The sequence below is a fragment of the Rattus norvegicus genome, chromosome 3 (assembly GCF_036323735.1).
Source record: "Rattus norvegicus strain BN/NHsdMcwi chromosome 3, GRCr8, whole genome shotgun sequence".
In the NCBI taxonomy this organism is placed as follows: Eukaryota; Metazoa; Chordata; class Mammalia; order Rodentia; family Muridae; genus Rattus; species Rattus norvegicus.
In genome coordinates this window covers 179,739,006-179,748,380 of record NC_086021.1, presented here as the reverse complement: position 1 = coordinate 179,748,380, position 9,375 = coordinate 179,739,006, and the positions used below count along the sequence as shown (strand labels likewise).

The window sequence follows — 9,375 nt, the reverse complement described above, 5'->3', positions numbered from 1 at the left end:
CCTTCAGCCAAAGACTTTGCCCAACCCTGATGTTCCTACCCCAGTCCCAAAACTATATCATCCTTGAGTCACCACAAGTAAAGTGACACAGTGGGTCCCTGTGTCGCCATTACCATAAGTACTCACGGGGCTTCTAAACCCCCTCTATCAGCTCTGTTCCATTTGTCCTCCAGGACAACAATCCTCAGGGGCAGGGAGGGTCACAACAAGCCATTATCAATGAAGATTAACTAAATCCATGATATCAAATAATATGAAGCCTCTATCTAGATTTTTCTTTAATTCTTAAATTAAAGAGAGAAAAATTAATTTTTCTTTAATTTTTAAATTAAAGTGTGTCTTTAATTTTTTTAATTGTACTCAGATAAAGTGTGTGTATGTGTGTGACTGCATGTCTGTATGTGTTTATGTATATATGTATTATGTATGCGTGTGACTGCATGTGTGTGTATGCTTGTGTGTGTATGTGTGTGTATGTATGCGTGTGACTGCATGTGTGTGTATGCTTGTGTGTGTATGTGTGTGTATGTATGTGAGCGCATGTGTGTGAGTGTGTGTCTGTGTGTGTTTGTGTATGGGTGTGTATGTTTGTGTATGTTTGTGTGTTCATGTGTGTGTGTTTGTGTTTGTGTGTGCATATGTAAGTGAGTGCATGTATGAGTATCTGTGAATGTATGTCTGTGTGTTTATATATATTAGTATGTGTCTGTGTATTTGTATGTGTGTAAATGTGTGTGAGACTGTATGAATGAGTGTATGTGTGTGTATGTTTGTGTCTGTTTGTGTGTGTTTGTGTGTATGTATGTGAGTGCATGCATGTGAGTATGTATCTGTGTGTGTTTGTGTATGTGTGTGTCTGTGTGTGATTGTGTGTGTGTAAATGTGTGTGAGAGTGTATGTATGAGTGTGTGTGTGTGTGTGTGTGTGTGTGTGTGTGTGTGTGTGTTGCATCAGAGGACAACTTACTGGAGTCGGCTCTTTCCATAAGAGTTCTGAAGACTGAGCGTCAGTCGTAGGGCATGGTGCCAAGTGCCTTTACTTCTGAGCCATTTCTTTGCCCATTTCCCGGCTGTCTTTTGCACCCAATACTCTTTTTTTTTTTTTTTGGTTCTTTTTTTCCGGAGCTGGGGACCGAACCCAGGGCCTTGCGCTTCCCAGGCAAGCGCTCTACCACTGAGCTAAATCCCCAACCCCTGCACCCAATACTCTTATTGCTCTAAAAATCCTAAAACAAGTGAGTGGTCAGCTTCCTGTCATTCTCACAACACGGAGGGAACATGGGGAAAAGGAGAACCTTCTGTACGCTTTGAGATCCAAGATTATAGATGCTGGGCCCCAGAACCTGCAGCCTTGCCTTAGAGAGGCACAAGGCCTTCTATAACAATTTATTGTAGCTAAAGATGTTTGCCTTCCAGCTCAGGTGTCAAGAAAACCTGGGGGAGCCGTCTGTGTGAGTGCTGCCTGTATGCTGCCTGTGAGCACAGCACCTGCCTCACAGAAGCTGGTTTCCAAGTTAACTTACCCAACGAGTACCAAGGAGCACCCATGACAGCCTGGTACTGTTAAAGGACTCATCATTTCAGAGCTTCCTGCAGGAGCATGAAAACCTGAGTTCGAATCCCCAGCGCGTACATAAAACGTCAGCCGTGGTGTGCATGACCATATTCCCAGTGGAGAAGCGGAGAGAGGTTGGCCAGCCCAGCCCAACCGGGGAGCTCAGCTCAGTGGAGATCAATTGAAGAAGACATCTGACACTTACCTCTGGTCTTTACACACATTCAATGTATGTACACATGCACAAACATGTATACACACGCATGCACCCCAAACATTCATACATTAGAAGATCCTTGGTTCTATAGAACTTAGATGCTAGTGGAAACAGAGAAAGCAATTAATTAGCTTGTGTGTCAGACAGCGACACAAAGCAAGGGATGTGGTTGGACAGGGTGACGGTGGAATAGAGCTTGGATGAAGCCATGGAGTGGGCCTTGTAGCTCGAGGACACCCCAGGCAGAACATACTGTTGGCATTTAGTCTAGGCTCCGCCCCACTGTTGCCTGGCAACAGTCAGGTGTGCCTGACTCACTATAAAAGGGCTGCTCATCCCCTCCTCTCTCCTGTACTTGCTCCAGCTCCTTACCCTTTCTTCCTCCATTCCTTTCCCCTCTCTCCTCATATGTTCATGGCCAGCTTCTACTCCTCTTCTCTCTCTCTCTCTCTCTCTCTCTCTCTCTCTCTCTCTCTCTCTCTCTCTCTCTCTTTCTCTCTCTCTCTGCTTTTCTCTGTCTCTACTCCCTCAACTCCCCTCCCCACACCCTGCATAAACTCTATTCTATGTCACTGTCCTGTGTCTGGTCCCTCAGGAGGAAGGGATGTCTCAGCATTGGCCTGCAGGGACACCCCCTTCCCTCACACCTCACTACACATCCAACAAACATATTTCTTTCCCCCTATCTTTTTATAAAACACAACACATACACCACACGTTGAAACTCTACAGTGGAAGAGAAAGTGGAAGTTCAAGGGAAGGAGGGGCTTTGGTGGCAGGAGAGAGCCCAAGACGGGAGGGAGCTAGTAATGAAGTCAAACTGGGAGGCAGGGGCATACCATCTGGAGTGGGCTAACAAACCCCTTTCCTCTGAACCAGGCAGTAATAGTTAGACTCTCTAAGTCCTTTGGCCTTCATCACAATTACTGGATTCTGCCATCACAGAGGGAAACTTTGCCATAGGTAATATGTAAATGAACAGGCCAAGTTATACTGCAATAAAACCTCGATTATGGGAGCAGGTGAGATTGGCTTGGTCTTCTGCCCTGTGATCTAGGGTTTTATAAGACCTGGTAATTAGCATGGATTTAATTAGAAGCACAGTTAGAAGCCACTTGAGAATTTTGAACAGAAGAACAATATAATTTAATTTACTTTTTAATATGGTCATGGCTGTTCTTCATGCACTGTAGAAAGGCAAGCTCAGAGACCAGAAGACAAACGGGGCACACAGGAAGCTGGGATGGTTGATTTTGATTGACAATTTCATGGGACTTAGAATCATACCCCGGGTGTAGGGGGGCTATTTGAGTTTCCAGAAATGTTTAACTGAGGAGGAAAGGTCGCCCTCTGTGGAAGACATCGTCCTGTGGACTGGGGTCCCAGAATCAGTGAAGAGGGGAAAGTGAACAGAGCACCACCTTTTATGTTTCCCAACTAGGGATGTGATGGGAGCGGGTGCCTCCAGCTTCCGCCGCCATGATGGGTTGGACTCTTAAACCACAAGGCAGAACCAGCCCTTCATTCTCAAGGTGCTTCTGTCAAACTTTGTCTTGGGAAGGGGAAAATAACTGATACAAAAGGCTGGTATGTCCCAAGCAAGAGAAGGGTTAGCTTTGACAAGATGGCGGTGCACAGCATTGGGAAGGGCTGCCACAGCCGAGAACACAGCATTGGCTAAGGATCAAATGTCGGCTGTTGGAGAAAGGGTGACTGTCTTCTTGTTAAAGAAACGCGTGTCAACTTCTGAGATATCATAGACTGACTGTCAGAGTTCGTTGGAAGAGAAACTTGGAGTGGCATCCCTTACCTGTGGTTCCATTACCAGGGAGGCACAGACAGGCAGAACCCTGGCGACCACTGGCCCACTGGCCCAGCAGCCCAGCCAACTTGGCAGGCTGTAGGTCAGTGAGAGATCTTGTCTCATAAAGCATGGTTAATGGCATCAGAGAAAGAATGTTACCCACCCAGACACTGTACCTGAACCACACACGCGAAAACACGATGTGCACAGCTAAATTATCTGAGTCTTTTAACTCCTGTCTTTGCTACTCCATCTCAGTCTTCCTGCGCATTTCCAGGGTGGTTTCAGGACACCTTTCAAAGTGATGACTGGAAAGTCATGAACACCCAGCCCCACCTTACCTCCCTTCCTGGTTCCCGCTCAGTGGCCCCATTCTATAACTGTTTCAGAGTACCGCCTACCTCTGTTACTCCTGTCCCTTTCTTTTTTTAAATTCACAGTTTAACTGGAAATGACTTTGCATTTCTTAATATCTCTTTGGCATTTTAAGCTCAGTTAAGGATTTTCCTTAAACTTTAATGCGCTTCATCGGAAGGATAAAATGAAGCAATCTTGCCAGCTTTTATGAATAATTAGTGACTCAGAAAAGAGCCTCGAGTTAGTGGGAAATTTGGTGAAGTGACAAAAATACGCTGAACTATATACTTTGATGCTCTTTAAAGAATCCATCACAGACTAATAATAGGCTGTGTCAAAGGAACCCGTCAGACTGACGGGAAAATTGTTTTTTGGGAAACAAAGTCGGTATGGCATTTACAGCAACCCCTCTAGAGGTTTACAGGATGAGAAAAAGAGGAAATTTAATTCCATGGTTTCCCTGCGCCCAATAAGTAATGAAACCTAAAAGATCAGTGTGTTGGCATGTGCGGTCACGCATGCACGTATTCATTCTCTCTCTCTCTCTCTCTCTCTCTCTCTCTCTTTCTCTCTCTCTTTGAAAGTGGGACACATTTTCCCTCACTCTCTAGCATATAGAGGAACAAGTCTCTTTTGGCCACTCTTACCCTTTCCTAGAAAAGTCTGATTTTTGGATAAAGTAAAAAAAAAAATCACACTAAATGCCATAGTGGGAAATGGGGGGCGGGTTCTTATGCTGTCACGAGGATTTCAGACCTAGGTTGGGGATGGAAGGGGGTGGGGAACTAGTCAGTGCCTCAACCCTCTCTTCCTCAGGCCAAGTGACAAATCAAAGTCCTCTTCTGTGAAGCAGTTCCCTCTGGAGAAACGATGGGGCTTCCTTACAGCGCATGGGCGAGCGTTTTCAGGCCTGGGTGACCCCAAAGAACCCGCACTGGAAAGTCTATACCAAGCATGGAGAATGGCTGCTAAGCCAGCATGGAGAATGGCTTCCCCATGTCTTTTTAGGTGGGTCCTCTCCCTCTGATCACCCTCAGTCTATATACCCTAGCCCCTCCAGAGACATAAACGCCATGTGCAATTAGGGCAAAATTGGGAGGAATGGTTGTATACACTTAGGTCAGGGTCCAGTGACCTGCCACCCCCTTCCTCTTGGAGACAGGCCCAGGTGGGATGATGTGGGATGATGTCACAGGTGAGGCAGGTACAGGATAGAATGAGGCCTGTCATTGGACCAGAAGGAAGGATGGAAATTTGAAGGAAGAGGAGGAGACTGGAACGGAAGGAGACGGGAACAGAAGAGGGGAGGAGACAGCAGAGTAGCCAAGAGACAATATGGAGGCTGATGTTAAGATTCCTTGCTGTACCTTTACAGGTTGTTATGAATGTTCTTAAGGGATGGATGTGTACAGGATTTTATGTCTCTAGATGAGTAAACTGTATCTTATCTAGGTGGGAAATTATATCTTATCAATTGGATCAGAGGTTATTGTGTTGTGTGTTCTTTCATGTGGCGATTTAATTGAATTCAAGAGTGTGTGGTGGACACACTGGGTCACCATGGAATTGAGATGTGTGAGTCTGGCATGGTGCCAACCTGCCTTGGGAACTAGACGGGTAGAGAGATTGTTGCCGGGCTCAGAGAGTAGCCATTGCCAATGCGATATGGGATGGAGCTTAGCAAGGCGAGACTGAGATGAAAATATCCCACGGATGCCATGTGGCTCTACGGTGCTGGCTCTAGTGCGGGATAAAAGAAGCTTTAATTAATTTTACCGCAACAATCCTTGGTAACATAGGAAGTTTGACGGCTAGTCTGAGCTACAAGAGACCCCGTACCCTTCAGAGGAAAGGGTGTGGCTTGGGAGGTTAGTCAGCGAGGTGCTTGCAAGTACGAGGACCTGAGTTTGCATCCCCAGCACCCACATATAAAGCGGGGGCACAGTGCCTGCCGTCCCAGCACTGGGCAGCTGGAGACAGAATTCCTCGAGCTCACCAGTCCACCAGTCTAGCTGGGTGCCTCTGCCCTAAAATTTCCTGCAAAGATACAATCAAGGCACAGGCCTGAGCCATGGTGTCATCTGCAGGATCTAATTTTAGGTTCATCTTATTGACGGGATGGCTAGATGGAGCTCTCACTTCCTTCAGCATTGGGGGGGTCAATCTGGTGTTGCTGTGTGTTCCAATGCTAAATCCTGTACCCCAAGATTCCGTTGCTCTAAGATAGAGCAAGTTCCCACATACACTGGCTTTTGTTGTGCAAACTCTGCTGCCCAATTTAAAGCTATTGGTTAAATCAAAATGGCTACAGTCGATTACTGGGGAGAGAAGAGAGAGGTGGAGTTTGCGTTACCAGACTGGGAGTCGCAGATAGGGACAATGAGGAGAGAAAGAAAGGAAGAGGAAGAAGGAGAGGATGATGGTCTCCATTGCACATTGGAAGTGATGAACCCGGAGCATGTTGGCCAATCAAAACGGACCCTGGGGACAGGCTGATGGAGCAGAAATAACTCAGGAAGACTCAAACAGCGAGTAGCTGGGAATTCGCAATCTAGTGAATAGAAATATAGATTATATGTAGAAATGTAAAAATATAGATTATATATAGATAATTATAATTATATAATATATAGATAATATAATTATATATAATATAATAATTATAATTATATAATTATATAGATAATATAAATATAGAATATATGTAGAAATATAGATTGCACAAAGCTAAATAAATAAATCACAGTCTGGATCCCCTTCATTGGAAGCTAGATGGGGATAGTAATAATTTTTAATCTACACTTCATGACAAGTGGGTAGCCTCCCTCAGTGTTCTCTCTTTCTCTCTCCCTCCCTCTCTCTCTCTCTCTCTCTCTCTCTCTCACACACACACACACACACACCAGCTAACAAGCTTCATCAGAGTCAAGAGGAAAAGGGAGTAAGGCAAACACAGCAGGGGTGAGAATCTGGCATGGGTTGTCAAGTGAGAGGCTTGTCTACCACTGGTATGAAACTGATTCCGTTTGACGCCCAGAGCCAGCCACTGTGAGCCTCGGTTCTCCTTTCTCTAAACGTTGTGTTATATAAAAGCTGCAAGGTCCCTGTTAGCCCCAGTGTGATTCTAAGAGACCCCGAACGTTACAGAGAGCACACCCGGAAGCCGCTCTGGATTCCAGAATGGATCAATCCCCACCTGCGCTTGTCAGTGCCACCTCCTGCGGCCTTCAGTGCTAATAAAAGTCACAATGAGGAAAGCAATAGGTTGCTGCATGGCTTCACCTCCTGGGACTCGAGGGACCATGAGATCCAGAGGGGCGGCTGTAGCCATATGCCGGTTTGCAGCGTTTGAGAAGGTGAGAACACAAGTCTCCAAAATTTAATTGAAATGGGAGGATTTTATTAGTTTACCCGCAAGTGTCAATAAACACGGTGACCAGCGGTCGGTTCCCTGCGAGCCAGCGGTGGCGCTGTCAGGAAGTTAATAACCTTCCCGCTTTATGGACTGACTGGCAGACCCTCTCTGACTGCCGAGAAGTTTGTTTAGATGTTTTCCTGACCATATTTTCAAAAACTCTATCCACCACTTTTTTTTTTTGAACTGCTTTCCTTTTGAGCGTCTTTGTAATAATCTCTTTGAAGTCACCAGAGCATGGCAATTAAACGCCAGAGTTAACAACTCCCTGGTGGTGTTTTTTTTTTTTTTTCTTTAAAAAGCCTTGAAATGTTTATTTATTTAAAGGGGCCCTCCTTTAGACAGAAGATGGGAAACATTGTTGAATAATGCTGTTTGATCAAAGGTCTGAGATAGGCAAGGTTTGATTTATTTTGCAATTCGTTGAAAGGATTTTTTTTTTTTTTTGTCAGTGCGTGTGGACTCCTACGGCTGGTCCCCTCTCCTTCGGATTCTGGTCGCAAGCTGTGTGTCACCTCTCCCTTGCTTCCCACTCCTTAATGCCTTAACGTTGAATGATTTGAGAACGTTTGGTGTGATGGTTAGTGTCAATTATGGATTCTGGAGTCACGTGGGAGATGGGTGGCTGCGCATGACTGTTTGGGATCATCTTGATTGAGTGAATTGAGGCGGAAGACCTGTCCCCAGTGCGTGGCGCCATTCCTAGCCTAGGATCATAGACTATGTGAATGCAGAGAGGGAGCTGAGCAGCAAGAACTCATCGCTTTCCGCTTCTTGACTGTGGGTGCCTGTGACCAGCCCCCTAAAGCTCTGGCCACTCCGATGTCTCTGTCAGAAACAACTGGGCCCTGGAACGGTGAACCAGAATAACCCCTCCTTTCATTTAAGCTTCTTTTGTCAGGGTATTTTATCACAGCAACAGAAAAGGAATGATGACGGAAATAAACGGAGATGTCAAGCTTCTCCCAACCAGTCAGAATTCTGGCGTATATCCCAACATGGCAACAGCTGCCCAAAGCCGAGAGGCTGTTTCCTCCTGGTGATGAGCTAGGTTATCTGGTTACAGCCATTTCGCCAAATGCCAAGAGTCTAAGCAAGGGTGCTTTTAGCATAAAACAAAAATCCCTCTTTTATAGGAGCCAGCAACTTGGTTACTAAGTCCACTGAGTAGGTATAAACTGTGGTAGCCTAGAAAATTCGGTCACCTACAAGTCTCACTTAACTGTAGGAACCGGATGGGGGAGGGAAGATGGAGTCGCGTGATGAATCCCAGGAATCAGACCTGGAAGACCAGCATAAGAGTGCAATCTGAATTTATTACCCAGCACATAAACTCATATACAGTGTTTGAGCCAATCCCAAGCCTCTAAATCCTCAGCCAATCATATCTCACCACTCCGTCACTGTGCTCCAATGAAAGCCCTGACTGGTGAGGTAACTCAGAAGGAGCTGAGGAAGGGGAGTGGGAGGGGCATCGTCACCTGTTAGGACTTCCGTGAAGAAGAGGAAGTAGCCACAGCCCTGGCCTCAGTTCCTTTTTGCTGTCCCACCAGTGTTCCAGGAGCCATCTTTGATCTAATGCTGCGTACGGCAGATCAGGACACTTAGAGGCGTCGCAGGAGCCTGTGACGCCTCAACTCTCCATCCCACGTTTCCTTCCCAAGTTTGACCTCCACACCCCCCACAGCTTATCCAGTGTGCTTCATTCACTTAAATGTGCCCCATGGCTAACGGAAGTGTCTGAGGCAGACGAGCAAAGCAAGCCGTGATTTACTCCATTCATTGTGGTTAGTACCACAATCGTCCAACAATCACATGTGGGCTAACTCGGGCTCCTTGCATGGCAGTGGCTTTTCCGGGTATTGTGACCATCTCTTCTCACATTCCTTGTTCTGAGGAGCGGTGAAAACCCTCCACTCTTGACCAATCAGGAGGTGTGTATGAGTAGCAGCTGTAATGCGAAATTGAACCGCATTTTACACCGGCTGGCTGTCCTACACAGGACACACAGCTGTTGTCACACACACG

At 46.1% G+C, this 9,375-nt stretch overlaps 1 long non-coding RNA gene across 1 annotated transcript; it reads left to right on the top strand.

The window, feature by feature from the left end:
- Positions 1 to 7,056: 7,056 nt before the first annotated feature.
- LOC134486492 (uncharacterized) lies at positions 7,057 to 7,917 on the top strand. The gene is made up of 2 exons (XR_010065503.1): positions 7,057 to 7,288; positions 7,800 to 7,917. It is a non-coding gene; the product is annotated as an uncharacterized LOC134486492 (long non-coding RNA).
- Positions 7,918 to 9,375: the final 1,458 nt, after the last annotated feature.